Genomic DNA, 15,524 nt, shown 5'->3' on the forward strand with positions numbered 1-15,524 from the left:
GACTTGTTACAATAAAATTGCTAAGTTTGCAGCTGGTGCATCTTATCACAGCCAGCACTGTATCTCACTTAGAGAACTTGACTGGCTTGAACTCCCTCAACTTCTTTACCTGAAACAACTCTCCTTTGCCCACAAGCTAGTAAACCATCCTCTTAAAGTCCCAGCCCTTCAAAACCTTCTCCAGCCCTACTGCTCCACTAGACCACTACGCTCCAACAGCAAAAATCTACTTCTAGTGACCAAACCCAAGAACTCAGCAGGAGAAGCACTATTCTCCTACATCATATCCAGATTATGGCACAATCTACCCTTTCTATAACCACACTACCTTCTTGCAATCACTTCAAGACTGCACTAAAAACTCACTTAAACAGTGTCTGGTTATGCCCATGCATCAATCCCGACTAGTAACCCTCCTTTTATTTCCCTTCCTCTCCCCTCCCCTAGCCACCATGCCTCACACCATCTGATCATTGCATTCCTTCCTCTGCAGAATCTGGCTTACCTTTACCCCCCCCCCCCCCTTCCCTCCTCACGCAATCTCTCAGACCTGTTATAACATGCTTAACTACTTCACTTCATCTCAACTCCAAATACATCTCCAACTGACTTACACCTAGCTTCCTCTCACTACCACGTATACTACTCACTCAATCTCCTCTCTTACTCCTCTTTCTTCCCCTTCCATACCATTATCCCTTCTAGCTTGTTCCACCTTCATGTGGAGCTTCTGCTTTATATCTGCTTGAGTTTAGTGAAATATTTGTGTATAAGATTTAGGTATATGAGTTTAGAACAGTATCTGTTTGAGCTTAGTACTATCTGTATATACATTCTACCTTTATTCCTAGCCTCTAGCTAGATACTGGTATATCTGTTCATTACTATGTTTCATATTGTATGTATAGCTAATGTTTGCATGACATAAGATCAAAAACAGTATAAACAATATTTCATTGTTTCAATGTTTTAATGTCTGGACTCTAAGCCTTAGTTTAGGCCTTCAGATAGGTCTGCTTCCTTCAAATCTAGGTTAAAAACCCTTTCCTTCAACCAAGCACCTATATGTTTCTGATATCAAAGGATTAGTGCTTCCCAAATTAATTGGTAGAGAATTCCACCACTACCACCTTTCAGCTCTAATTTGAAAAGTCATAGCAAGGAAATTAGAATTTGATCTTGAAACCACTACTAATGTGTTTGTATTCCTAGATTTATTTAAAGTATGGTGATGGTCTGTTCCAACTCTCCCTTACATAACATGGGTTTATCTGTTAGATCATTTACTAGATAAAGAAGACAGGGAGGGCTGAGAGTAAAAGGAAAAGATTGCTTTGCCTATCTAGGAGGAGGGAAATGCTACTGTCCTATTGCAGGAGCACCCTCTGGAAGCTTGCTCAGGGACTCAGCAGTCAAAGAGTTCTTGCATTCAGGCTGAGCATTGCAGGTGTATGGAAGTGCACATGCACTTTGGGCTTTGCTACAGCATACATTTCTCCATGACTGCCAGACAACAGGGGAGTTGTTAAAAGCACTGAAAAGTCTCACAGTCAGCAGAAGGACAATGGTCATAATTTACCATTCTTGCCACTTGGAAATAATGTTTATTTGTCATAAGAAATGAGGTTTCCAAATGGTAACCCATGGGCTCATAAGTTCATGGATGTTATTAGGCTAATGGCTCTATGGCCTTTATAAGCATGGCCATGTAAAAACCCATGTACCCTTATTGACCATAGTTAGATGGTTGTTATTAGCAGAGCAATTATTTGATCAGCACTGACTGCCCCTGTCCATGACATAGGTGAATTTACAGTCACCCATCCAATCGTCAAGGTTGTGCTTAAATAGGGTCATTGAGGAGCTCTGCTTCACATGAAGTGGGAGCTTATTCCAGATGAGTGGCAATGTCCGGGAGACAGTCTGTCTCTCCAGCATGTTCTGTTAATGTCACAGGCTACGTTGAGATCCATGGAAAGAGTGACTTGTCTCATTTGATTTGTGGGTGTGCAGCATTTCCATTAGGGCAGAGTCAGTGACTGCTCTGTAGTCAAGGCACAGATCACATCTCATCAGCCTGTATGATACAGAGTACAGTGACAGGGCTTTCAGTGTTTCCATGTAAGTCATATTGTAGAGGTAATGGATTCTATTGGTTAGAAACCTCTGTGGTCTGTCCAGTGTCTGGTAAGGTACATACAGAAGGGAGCATTGTACTGAATTAGTGGTCTGACAAGAGTCGAGTACAGAAGAGTTATAACCTCCTTAGTCTTGGATGGAATGCCCTTACTTCTGAGATGCGCAATGTAGAAGACTTTCCTTACCACTATGGACACATGCTGATCAAAGCTTAGATTGCTATCAGCCTGTATTCCCAAGTCTCACACCACTGGGTTTGAGCTTAGAGGAGTGCTATCTATAACATAATTAGCAGGAGCTACTTCTTTGCCAAAGGGGATAACAAGGCATTTTTTGCACTTAGTTTTAGTCTGTGGCTTTGGCACCAATTATTTGTCTTTGTCAGCCCCTTCTGTAATATGTTAACATTGTTGAGGGACTCTATGATTGTGCCCAGTTTACAGTCGTCTGCAAACTTCATAAGCCACAGACCATCTACTTTTGCCTGGACTTCAAAGAACTAGACTCCAAACAGTAAAGGGCCCAGTACAGATCCTTGTGGTACCCCACTGGTAACTGGTCTACTGGTGGAGGAGGACTCCACAACTTTGACATTTAAATTCTGTCAGTGAGCCAGTTGGCTATCCATCTAGTGACGTATGAGTTAGTCCCCAGCTGGGAGAGTTTCTCAATGATTGCTGAGTGGGAGATTGTGTCAAATGCCTTGTCTAAATCAAGCTAGGCTGCATGTACTGCCTTACCCTCATCCAGGGCTTTGGTGACATTCTCAAAGAAGTCCACTAGGTTTAATAAGCAAATCTACCCTTGACAAAACCAAACTGGGTCGGGTCAAGAATTTGAAGGTCATCTGTGTCCTTGTTAATAAGATCCATGATGATTCTTTCCATGGCCTTACAGATAATGCTGGTTAGGCTAATGGATCTACAGTTCCCAGGGTTGGTTGATGGACCCCCTCTGTACAATGGTATTACTGTTACTGTTCTCCACTCTGCTGGAACAAAGCCAGTGCTCAGGCTATGATTAAAGAGAGTGCCAAGTGGTACCATTAGGTCATGTTTTATATTGTTTAGTAAGCAGCATGAGATGTTATCTGGTCCCATCGAGGCCTTGGAGTGCATTTGTATGACCTGTTCTTTGGAGATACTCAGTAGAGGACTGGTGTCAGGAATGATTTAGTATATGGCTGGTAGGGACAGGGGGAGAAGTTATTACCACATCTGTCAACTAGCTGGTTGGCAATTTCCTCAGGTTCATTGTGAGTAGCACCATCCACTATAGGTTTGACACACAGCTAGGCATTCCCTTTTAGGTTTTGGATGTAGCTGAAAAATGCATTATGGTTGTCTTTAGCTAAGGATGCTAATTTAGTCTCATAACTAGCTTAGAGGACTTTACAAGATACCTGATTTGCTTGTTTAAGCTGTGGAATGTATTATTCCTCTGTTGAGTAAGTTCCCTATTGAGCTTAGATATCAGTTTCTTTCCTTTGTTGTATAACTTATTTATACTTGCTTTTTTTTTTTTTTGAAAGGACATGGTTTTGGTCCTGTCAGGCAGTGTCAAGTCAATACATTTGTTTAAGTGGCTATATAGAGAGTTTGTGTACTCCTCTGCATAGGAGTCATTGTTGGCTGTGTTAGCAGGAGCTTTGAAACTTTTTAAACAAGCACTTAGTAGACTATAGTTTTGCTTTGGAGAAATCTTTCAGTTTTTTTCTCCTGTGCGGGAGTCAGGTCTGAGCTTTACTTCAAATGAGACAGATTAATGAATCGGATTTACCAGGGAGGGCAACATACCTGGGGTAGTGCAGTGACCCACCCCATGTTGGTGAGTACTGTGTCTAGGACATTTGAGCCCTTTCTGGGGTACAGACTAACTATTCTAGGACATTTAAATTGACAAAGTCCAGGAACTTCAGCATGATCATGATTTTGTGCTTATGTAAGTCACCCAATCATTGGAAGAATGTTGAACTCTCCCATGATCAAGGTGTTTGGCCGTATATTAAGCAACTCTAGCCAGCCCAGGTAGGTGGTGTGCTTCTGTTGGTTCATGGTAGGGGTCCTGTAGCTAGCTATAATGTAGTAGGGTATTTTACCAATAGTTATTGGGACCTGGAGGAGCTCAAGAGAGTTATACTGTTTCACCAGTCTTGAGGTGTATTTGGATTTAATGAAGATGGATACACCTCTACGTTTGGTTCTTTCACACTTGTTTTGAGGTCTGAACGTGTGAAAGGCATTGTAACCTTGTATAGCCAGGGTGCTCTCTACAGCCTTGAGCCAAATCTCAGTGACTGCACTGATGACAGCATCTTCCAAGGTGAGAGTGCTTCCAGGGAGTGCAGTTTACTCTTTAGGCTCCTAGCATTAAACAGCATGACCTTGAGTTTGTCTCTAGTGGATTTCTTTACGTCGGAAGTTTTGTTGTTTTGACATTGCCTAAAAAAGGTACTATGAGGGAGGAAAGTGTCTTTACCAGTATCTGAAAGCCTTGGGGAAACAGGTGAAGGCTGCCTCTGGCAATGCAGCATGGTCTGTCAACCATGTCTTCCCAGGTTGACAGATACTAGATGCCCCCGGAGTGACACCATAAGCTAAGCCAATTGTTGAAATCAATCATTTCTTGTCTGTATTGTGGCATCATCCTAGGTGAAGGTAGAATGCTGCTTAGGGCTAGAGACATACCTGCCTGGGACACATAATCTGAGAGTTCAGTCATCTGTTTTCATATAGTCCAGAGAGCTACATCTTAATCATTCATACCAACATGTACTATGACAGAGTCATAATAGTAATTGCTCCTGAGTGACTTGAGTGCATGTGTGATTTGATGGATCTTGGTACCTGATAGGCAACTAACCTTGACCTTCTCCTTGTCCAACCTGGTGAAGGGGACATCTGTGTGTCTCAGTACTGAGTTGCCTATGACCAGGACATTTGGTTTTGAGGTGTTTTGCAGCAAGGGTTTAATTGCTGAGATACTGATATGTGTGCCATTATGTGTAGTGAAGGAGTCTGTTCATGTGCTGGTATGTGTGGGTTGCTTGCCCCTGGGAGGCGTCTGGCCTTTTGGTAGGCTCTTGGTGAGTCCCTCTTTGTATGTGGGTTTATGTTTCTTGACCTTATCTTGTGTGAGAGGAGAAAGGTGTGCGCTGACAAGCTGTTTGATGTCTTTTTTTATTGTTACATGAGAAGACTGATTCTAGTTTCATGGTATAGTTGTTTTGACCTGTTTTGGTTGCCATTTGGATTTATTAAGCATTTTGGTGCATTTTGGTGCATATATGGTGCTTCTGTTTTTTTGCTACTAACATTCGTCAACTATTTTGGAGGGCATTTGGCGCCCAGTCCAGCTGCAGGTACATTTAACTTTGTTTGGCAGAGTTTACTGACTTTTGAGTCAGAGTTATAAAAAATCTCTGACTTTATTGCATTTATTTGCCGTTTTTCAGCATCCACGCTTCATCTGGATGCCATTTTGTGTTTGGGCTTAGCTGTCATTGCCAGGCTTGTTTTATGAAATGGAACTAACAGGAAAGGGCCAAGAAAAGTTTTGGGACTAGCAGTGTGATACCACATTGTTGTCATTCATGCATTAACTATTCATCTTGGATTAAGGATTATTGCTTCCTGGCCATCGGTTAATTGTGGTTATCAAGCTTTAAGGACACAAGCACTGTTCAACATATAATTTTTTTTGACACATTAGTAATTTTATTTTTAATACATCTGTCAAATTGAGGTGTTCCAGCTTGTTCCATTCGGAAATTAATATTGGGTCCTAGATATCTGTTCTAACATTGCATAAGGGTGTATGCTATATATATACATATTTTATATGGACCTCAACCTGTTTTGGCTGCAGCATTTAATACTTAGTTCATTCATCAGTAGCAGTTTAGATCATAGTCTTGCATTTTGGATTTTTGTTAACTTCCATGTTTTCTATTAATGCAGTTTTGCCAAGTTCAATGTTTCATCACATTTGCAGGTTTTACTTTATGCTTTGATGAATGCTATATCTAGTGTTTTTATGTTAGTGAATAGGTTATTTTAGGCAAATAGCATTGGCCATATTATTGAGGAACAGATAATTACGAATTCCCCTTGTATATGTGGAATTTGTTTCACAGATTGTGGGCTCCATCCTTTTTTGTCTATCAATACCGAGACGTACAATCATTGCTAGGGTTAGTATCACATTTTTTATAAATAATTTAGCAAGGCATTTGCAGAATGTAAGGTGTGACATTTTCTTCCATACTCAGTTTTTACATTGTATTCTCCAATTGGTGCACAATAATGTGGGGTGTACCATGATACAATATTTTATGGGAAAGATATTCTATTAACAATGTAATGTGGGGTGTACCATGATACAATATTTTATGGGAAAGATATTCTATTAACAATGTACTGTCAGAATTTATGATAGACTCATCGATTCATTTTGTTGGGGACGTTTACCCACCTTTCTCATTTTGAACATCCCTATTGAACAAGGTCGGCTTATCCATATTATGTGTACCTATGGTTTGTGGATTTTGAGTCTGCATCAGTTGTCATATACCTTTGATTGTACAATTTATTGGACTCATATTTATATTTGGTCATATTATCACTGTAAACAGGCCATTTTGACTTCTTTAAATCAGGGAGAATTCTGTTGTTTCCATCCTAAGTGTTATTAATCCTGTTTTTTTCTACTATTGCTACAGTTTCTATAAACTAATTAGTAGAAAACTGTAGATGGTGACGTATGATTACATTTTCTCTCTTCTCTATGTTGTTTTTAAGCCAGTCCACATCTATGTGGATGGGTCTATGACATTTAAACACTAGAATTGGTTATTATAGCATTATTTATCAAACATACATTACAGGAACAGATTGTTTGTTGTCTTATGAATCCTCTCTTTAGAGTTTATTCATTCCAGTCAGTTTTTCTATTAGGACTGGTATGTTCATTACTCCATGCACATTAAGTTTTTGGATTCTGATGATATTGGGCTCCAAGTACTTCAGTATTGGATATTTGAGCTTAGACAATTTGGCCACAAGATTACACCATTTTTGTGATTTTTTTGTGAGTATTCTTGGTCTCTCTGCTTCATTACAACCCCTCAATTTTGGATCAGTTTATTGACCTTTTCTTTGTGGAATCTTTTTGGGGGTCGACAATTTTTTGAGCATAGTTGGATTTTTATACACATTATATAGATCAAGTGGATTTCTCTGGATGGGATATTGAACACATCACATTTGGCTTTAACATACACAATTTATTGTCATGGATCTCAATAACATGGTACAAGGACTATGCGCAGATAAAGATGATATACATATCTTTGGGATTGAATCCCGCAGGGGGTCATCTACCAATGGTATAACTGATCCAGTTGACGATTGTGATATGTTATTTACTGAATTTGCTAAAAAAATCAAAACATTAAGATCCAATATATGGCATTCCAGATTATTTAAAGCATATAAACATCAAAATATTGCCCCCAGAGGGCTTAGAACCAAGGTGCAACCATTGGTTGGCAAACCGGATGAGGTACTTATTAAAGAGTGGAATGCTGCACAACAAGATTCGGCTATGATGTTTGTTAACATCCTTTCTTCTTATTATGACAGAACGATTCAAGCCAATATCTGTGATGTGCAAAAATTGAGTGAGGAGTTAAAATCATATGAGAGACAACCCAACTTTTCTGGATTGTTGAATAAACTATCCAAAGAATTGTCGGCCTCTGAAAAGATTCTTAAAGAAAATAAACTTAAGAAATTTTCAAGAGATATGGAGGATTATCAAAGGGGGAAACCCTTTGAGCTTCATAAAGGGGTACGATTTGCAGAGGGTACAAAGAATTTCACATATACATGTAAAAAATGGCCCAGATTCGTTCTTAAGAGGGGTACATCACCCAGCAGGAGTTCTGGGGATAAATCGTCCACCACGGATACCGAATCCATTCAACTGTCAGACTCACCCACTCCCAAAAGAGTACGCAACATGGGTCACCCTTTAGGCGTAGACACAGGGAAGGACGCAAGCATAAAAACATTGGAAGAACTGTTTTTGTCAATAGTCAAATGAACACCGACACTTTAAATGTGCATAACATTTATGACTATGTATTAACACCAATGGAAGAACAATTGTTAAATAAAGGACTTGGTTTTATTCCTGGCTTTTTGGTTGATGAAAATATTTTTGTATTTGATGTTATGAATTTCTGCAGAAAGTTAAATCTAAAAATTTTTTTTTTTTTGATGAGCAGGATTTTACTCAAATATCTACTGAATTTAAATTTCTACCATCCAAGTTTAGTCCTCCGACTGACAAACATGTAGCTATATTTCAGAATGCAGTTATAGAGGATTTACATCAGCAGTTAGGTACTGGATACATTATCAGAAACAATCTAAACATCAATGAACAACAGGCTCTTACAAACCTGAAAAATAATACTGGTATTGCTATTCTTCCTGCGGACAAGGGTGGGGCCATTGTGGTGATGAACTCCAGTTATTACTGGGCTGAAGGATTAAGACAAGTGTCCAACACTCAGCATTATTTATAGATGCCCATTGACCCCACGCCCAATTTCAAAAAAGAAATTGATGATTTTTTGCAACTCGCAGTTGATGAAGGCATCATCAGTACTAAATCTAAATTTCATCTTACTGTCCAGGATCCAGCCAAGCAATACCGGTATTTACTCCCCAAAATTCACAAATCATATTCTACACCTCCAGGGAGACCTATAGTGTCAGGTATTGGTTCATTGACAGAACCTCTGTCTGCCTTTCTTACTCAATATCTCAAACTTTTGTTACGGTATATTAGGGCCAGATTACAGGATACCACGGAGTTTCTTCAGATTGTTTCTGAATCACAGCTCGAAGAGCACTGGATGATGTGCACTTTAGACGTTACATCATTATACACCAGTATACCGCATTGGGCAGGGTTAACAGCTCTTGAATATTGGCTACAAAAGATTAACATTTACAGTCCTGGATTTAACACCCTATTGATTTGCATGGCGGAACACGTCCTTACCAAAAACGTGTTCTATTTCAAAGGCAATTGTTACTGGCAGATACAGGGTACTGCGATGGGTGCATCTTTCGCACCCATTTATGCAGATCTCTTCATGGGATATGTGGAAGATCAAATCATATACAACGAATTGCACAACCTATATCTGCCAGACATGGATATCTGGAGACACTATCTTGACGATTGCTGGCTAGTTTGGAAAGGAGGTATTGAGTATCTCCAAGAATTTGTTGAATATCTGAACAGCAATAAATGGGGTGTTAAATTTACAGTCAATTTTGATACACAAGAAATGGATTTCTTGGATATACATCTTTCCCGAGAAGTAGATAATACACTATGTACCACAGTGGTTCCCATTCAGAAGCCTGAAACATCATAAGCCTGAAAATCAAAATCCTGAAACCAAAAGCCTGAAAATTCAGAATCCTGAAAACTCAAAATCCTGAAAGCCCAAAATCCTGAAAGACCAAAATCCTGAAACTCAAAATCCTGAAAACACAAATAATGCTAATATGTCACTATAAAGACACTAATATCTACCAACTGACCCTGACCCTAACCCTAACCCTAAGGTCCGTCACTATCGCACACTCACCTGACCCGCGCCCTAAACCTAACTCACTTAACCCGCCCCTAACCCCAATATTTGTCACTATTGCATACATGCCTAACCTGCGCCCTAACCCTAACTCACTTAAACCGCCCCTAACCCTAAAATAAAACCAACCGCACACTTACCTGACCCCAACGCATGACCTAACACCACAGGGCTAACAATAGCAAAGCCACAATGACATCAGTATGTCTATTTTGTGTTTTCAGGATTTTGAGTTTCAGGATTATGGTCTTTCAGGATTTTGGGCTTTCAGGATTTTGAGTTTTCAGGATTCTGAATTTTCAGGCTTTTGGTTTCAGGATTTTGATTTTCAGGCTTATGATGTTTCAGGCTTCTGAATGGGAACCACCACAGTACACAGGAAACATCCACAATATAACAGTTTACTACATGCTTCTAGTTTACATCCCAAACACATCATCAAGAACATTCCCAAATCACAGTTCATCAGGATTAAGAGAATTTGTTCATCGAACCATGATCTTAAATGTTGTCAGGATGATCTTTCCAACAGATTTACACAGAGGGGTTATCACACTTCAGACATTCATTCAGCAGTTGGCATGACTGCCAATCTGTGTAGGGATTCCCTGTTATGTTACAAACCTAAGGCTGTTCAATCGCTTGATCAGACACCGAGATTAGTTACCACTTTTGATAGAAACACCTATCAACTACAAGATATAATAAATCATCACTGGAACATACTAACTAATAACAAACACCTAGCAAAATGGCTAGATGATAGATGCCTTTTCTCTTACAGGAAAGGTAAAACCCTGGGATCATATTTTTCGCATTTCAAAAAAATCACTCCCTTGGAAGTTTCCAAGATTCAAACCACCATTTTAGGGGATAAGCTAATAGGTTGTCACCCTTGTGGTCATTGTGCCTTTTGCAAATTTGTTTTTACAACTAAAGAATTCACTAGCAAAAACACAGGCAAGATTTATGACATCAAACATTTTGCCAATTGCAGCACGGACTGGGTGATCTATTTAGCCACGTGCACATGCAGGGCCTTCTATATTGGACAAACATCCAGACAGTTTCATATCTGCATTTCTGAACATTTGGGGGATATCAGAAATGCCAGGCAAACCAATGCATTATACAAACATTCCATTATACATAAAACGGCCCATTTTTCCTTTGTTTGTATTGACAGAATTGTTGGCAACAGAATGTACAAAACAGGATGGCACAAAATATTGGATAACAAAGAGACCAAATGGATAGTGAAATTAGGTGGCTTATTCCCACCAGGTCTCAATGATAAACTACAATGATTCACTCAGTGTTATTCATCACATTATATTAACATTGGTACCGTGTTTATAAGATTTTTTGGTCATTTTTTTGGTCAATAATTACAAATTTTTTGAATGCTTGTTATTACATTTACTAGCATTTACATGGTATTCCATATTATTTTATCATGGATGGTTGTAGCTAAATAATATATGTTTCAAACATAACTAAATGTTTTATTTTTGGGAAACATTTACTGTCAAACATTAATTTATTTCTTATTTTTTATGTTTTGTGGCTATATTGTGAGAATACAGGAAGTGATGTCAGGTCACCTACTTTATATTTCCTATATATATGACTCATTGTGATGTTGTAAAATTAGCCACTGAAGAAAGCTAGTTGCTGAAACCGGTCTGGTTTATAATAAACTTTTTGTTTGCTACTCATGCTCAGGGTGCTGGATTCTTTTCGCTCTCAATCATAGTTATATCTCTCACATGCTATATTTGCTTGCTTTAGCAGAAAGTGGTTGTCAGTATACATAAAGCAATTGCTGCACTGCCTCTGGATGCCCATGTCAATCAGGCTGGCTTGAGAAATGTTGAGAAACTGACTGTCCATGGTAGTAGGTTAATCCACAGGTACTATTTTGTGAGAGAGCAGGTTAGGTCAACTTTTGCTCTGGGATTAACAAGGGGACTTGTTCTATAGAGCATCAGGGATGAAAAAAGTGTGGCAACATTGCTCATTACTCAACTGGGTTGCCTGCAGTGCTGAAGTGTGTATCTGAGTTGCCTGCAGAGCAACACGGAAGCCTAGGAGGGTTTCACTGACTGATGTGTAAGGAAAAAAAGTGTTGCTAGGCGTTTCTGTCTAGTACCACTAACCCTCATTGCATGGAGTGCAGCTATGCACAAATGCGAGGCTCAAATACAGGTGAAAGTAAACAGCTTTAAACTAGTCTGCCAATAGGAAATCACACAACGATCCTTCCTCCAGCAATCCCCTGCTCAGAGAAGGCTACATCCATGCTCTTCTGCCACAAGGGTGCAGGGAAGCCCTTCTTACTGTAAGATGGCTGGATTTGAGATTATGTGCATGAAAAACAGGCTAGATTCTGTAATTCTGGATCTAGTCTATGCTAACTTAGCAATATTTCAGTGCAAAACAAGTGCAGATAATGAAGCAGGCACAGACAGAAAAAAACAGACAAAAAGGCACAAGTTAATGCAGTAAAACAGTTAAATGCAGCTGAGAAAGTGCAGATAAACCTCAAAATAAACTTAATTTCTTGTATTTAGCTTTGGATGACTTGGATTCAAGCAGAAACATTCTAGACCTTCGACAAAGAACACCAAAACACAGAGCAGCTCCGGTTAATTGAGCAAAAGCACATGCAAATGTGAGACTTATATACAGGTGAAATTAAACAGCTTTAAACTAATATGCCAACAAGTCTGAACCTACCCCAGGATTTAATAAAATCTGTGTAAGCACAGTGTAGAGCCTAAATAGAATGAATCCATGTACACTGCCACAGTCCCCTCAGCAGTGCACCATGCATATTAATGATTGCGTGCTGTTGGGGGAGAGCACAATAAGAGGGATATTGAATCAGCGTAGGGAGATGTGTAAAGGCTATCCATGGTTGTAGATGTCTGGTCAGATATTATGTACAGGGTGAGGCTCCCTGTAATGCACCCCACCACTGCTGAAATGCTGTGAATTGAGTTAAATGTGTAATATTTAAGTTTTGTTTTTTATTTTTTTATTTTTTTTTATTTTATTTTCTGCATGTTTACATGGTGTGGTGTGGGGCACAGCAATGCCAAGCTGTGCTCGCTCACATACAGCTGACACCTGCTGCACATGTAATGTCTACTTTTTTTTTTTAGAAATCCCATTTATGTGGTGCATCTCAGTGCAGTGTGCTGCAAAGCCAAGTAGCACTTATACATAAATAGCCAACATCTGCCAGACATCTAAAAATAGAAACAAGATGTGATTAATTATTTATTTATACGTGTGTTTAAGCATGTTTGCATGGTGTGGCATGGTGTTCAGCAATGCTAAAAGGTAGCCTAGTAGTATATGTGAAGGTGGACTAGTTTTCATAATATCCAAGTAGCTAAATGGCTACCAATGTTTGCACAATGCTAAGCTTTGCTAAAACCAGTTTGTGCAAGTTTTCACGCTGCTCAGCTTTGCTTAGCTGGTTTGTCCACTGCTAAGCAATGCAGTGTTTTTTGAATGTTGCTCAGTGACACGGAAGAGTGAAAAAACAGCCTATATTAAGTGCAATAGGTGGGAATTCTGCACCATTCATTGAAGTTCAATTGACTGTTGATATGGCAGGTGGTGCTGGTGAAGGTGCACGCTTTCAGGTGCAGAAGTAGGGTGTTCAGGAGTTCAGGGTCATGGTAGGCTCCTGGTCAAGAACCATGAACCCAGGCTGATGCAGGGTGGTTTCCATGGCTCAGAGTATAAGGCGGAGCCCTGGAACCAGTTGGCCAGGGAACTCACTAGTGCTACTTGTATCCCCCGCACAGGTAAGCAGTGTTGTCATCATTATGATTACCTGAAAAGGGGGAAGAGGGGAACCATGGACACCCATGTCCAAGAAGCAAGAGATGGGAATGCCCCACAAATATGTAAGTATGTTTTCCACTGTCTTACTAAAATGCAAGTTGAATGTCTGCAAAACTGGTATGCATAATGGTGTGCTTCTCTCCCAACAACTGCATCTGAGAGGGCTCACAATGCCAAGTCCCATGCTGAGTGCCTGGCCAGGTTGCACTGTGAGTATGGTAAGTATGGATTTATTATGCTAACTGTAGTGCAATAAGCAAGAAAGAGTAAAGCATTTACGCATTTACTGCAATAAAGTATACACAAAAAAAAAACTGTAGTGCAATAAATGGGCATGTATAACTGTAGCACAATAAATTGGAAATTAGAGCTGCAGTGCAATAAATGAACAATAGCAACTGTAGTTTAATAAACAATACTAATAACAGTAAGCACAATGGTGTACAGAAGGAGTGTATTGTCATAACCATTGCAGTAGAGCTATATGCATTGATTGTCTATGGTAAGGTTGCTGCAGTCAAATGTCACACTGTAATATCTGTAGAATGCAAAACTAATGGCCTGAAAACTGGATTGCTTAACTCATAGTACTGTCCAAGGCTGTCTACAGGCCAATATTGATCACATAATGTTCTCTGTTCCTCCTACTCCAGGTAATAAAGGTATATGGGTGAGGTAGCCCACTCCATCGACAGATATTGTGTGTGGACTTCTCAGTAATTTAGCAGAGATACCAATAAAGTGTTAATCACAATTGCTGATTCTAATATAAATATGTTTTAATATATACAGTGTGGTTGCATTCCATGCGGGTGTGTTCTACTGTTACTGCAGTCAATTATAATACTGTAATAGATATAGAATGCAAAAAGAATGTCCTGTAACTTGTATTGCTCAACTCATAGTGCAGTTTAAGGCTATTTCCAAGCCAGTATCAGTCATGCAATGCTCACATTTTCTCTATCCCTATGAACAAAAGGGATATAGGTAGGTTGCCCATGTTATTTGCAGATATCTTGTGTGGACTTCACAGAAATTTAAAATCAATACCAATAAAGTGTTCACCAGCATTGTTGATTCATAAATAAATCTGTCTATTTCCAGTATTGCTGTATTCCTTGCATGTCTGTACTAAGTTGCTGCAGTCAATTATTACATTATTTGCAGATGTCCCCTGCAGTCACAGCTTTTGGGTTCTATTCCCATGCCTGCCAACTAAACCAAGACGTCTGTTTAGTTTATGTACTGTACACAAACATGCCTTTCAAGTGTCATGATTTCTCGTACTGTAATTAAAACTGCATAATCCATCTGTCACAGGATTACCAGGGAAAGACTACGTGGAATGCCATGTATTACCAAATACACTTACAGAATATCTTGGTAGTTATATAAGTCCTCATTATGTGAAACTGTTCTGTGTAGTTGTGTACCTGCATTTGTCATTGCTTGGCCCATACTGATCCATGCTAACAGCTTGAAAGGTATGTATGTGCTATATCAACTATAGGAGAATTGTAGTCGCTACACACCTGTAGAGTATATGTTATCAGTTTGTTCAGGGATATAATCTGCAATGTCACTAATGGAATGTTTTACACTCTCTCCCCACTCCTTATCTTCATTTATTTTTTATTGTTATGTATTATTAGGATTTAATATTAATGTAATTTGTTAAACTAACTCTATTTTGGAAAATGTGGTTGAATATTGTTATGTGTTGTTATGATTCAATATTAACATATTTTTAAACTAACTGTTTTGTTGGTTGTATGCTTTAATTCTTACTGACATGCTGTTACTACACTGATTGTTATGTTATTTAATGTTGTGTTACACATAATATATA

This window comes from Protopterus annectens, chromosome 3.part1 (genome assembly GCF_019279795.1).
Source record: "Protopterus annectens isolate FY-2018-M chromosome 3.part1, PAN1.0, whole genome shotgun sequence".
Lineage (NCBI taxonomy): Eukaryota > Metazoa > Chordata > Ceratodontiformes > Protopteridae > Protopterus > Protopterus annectens.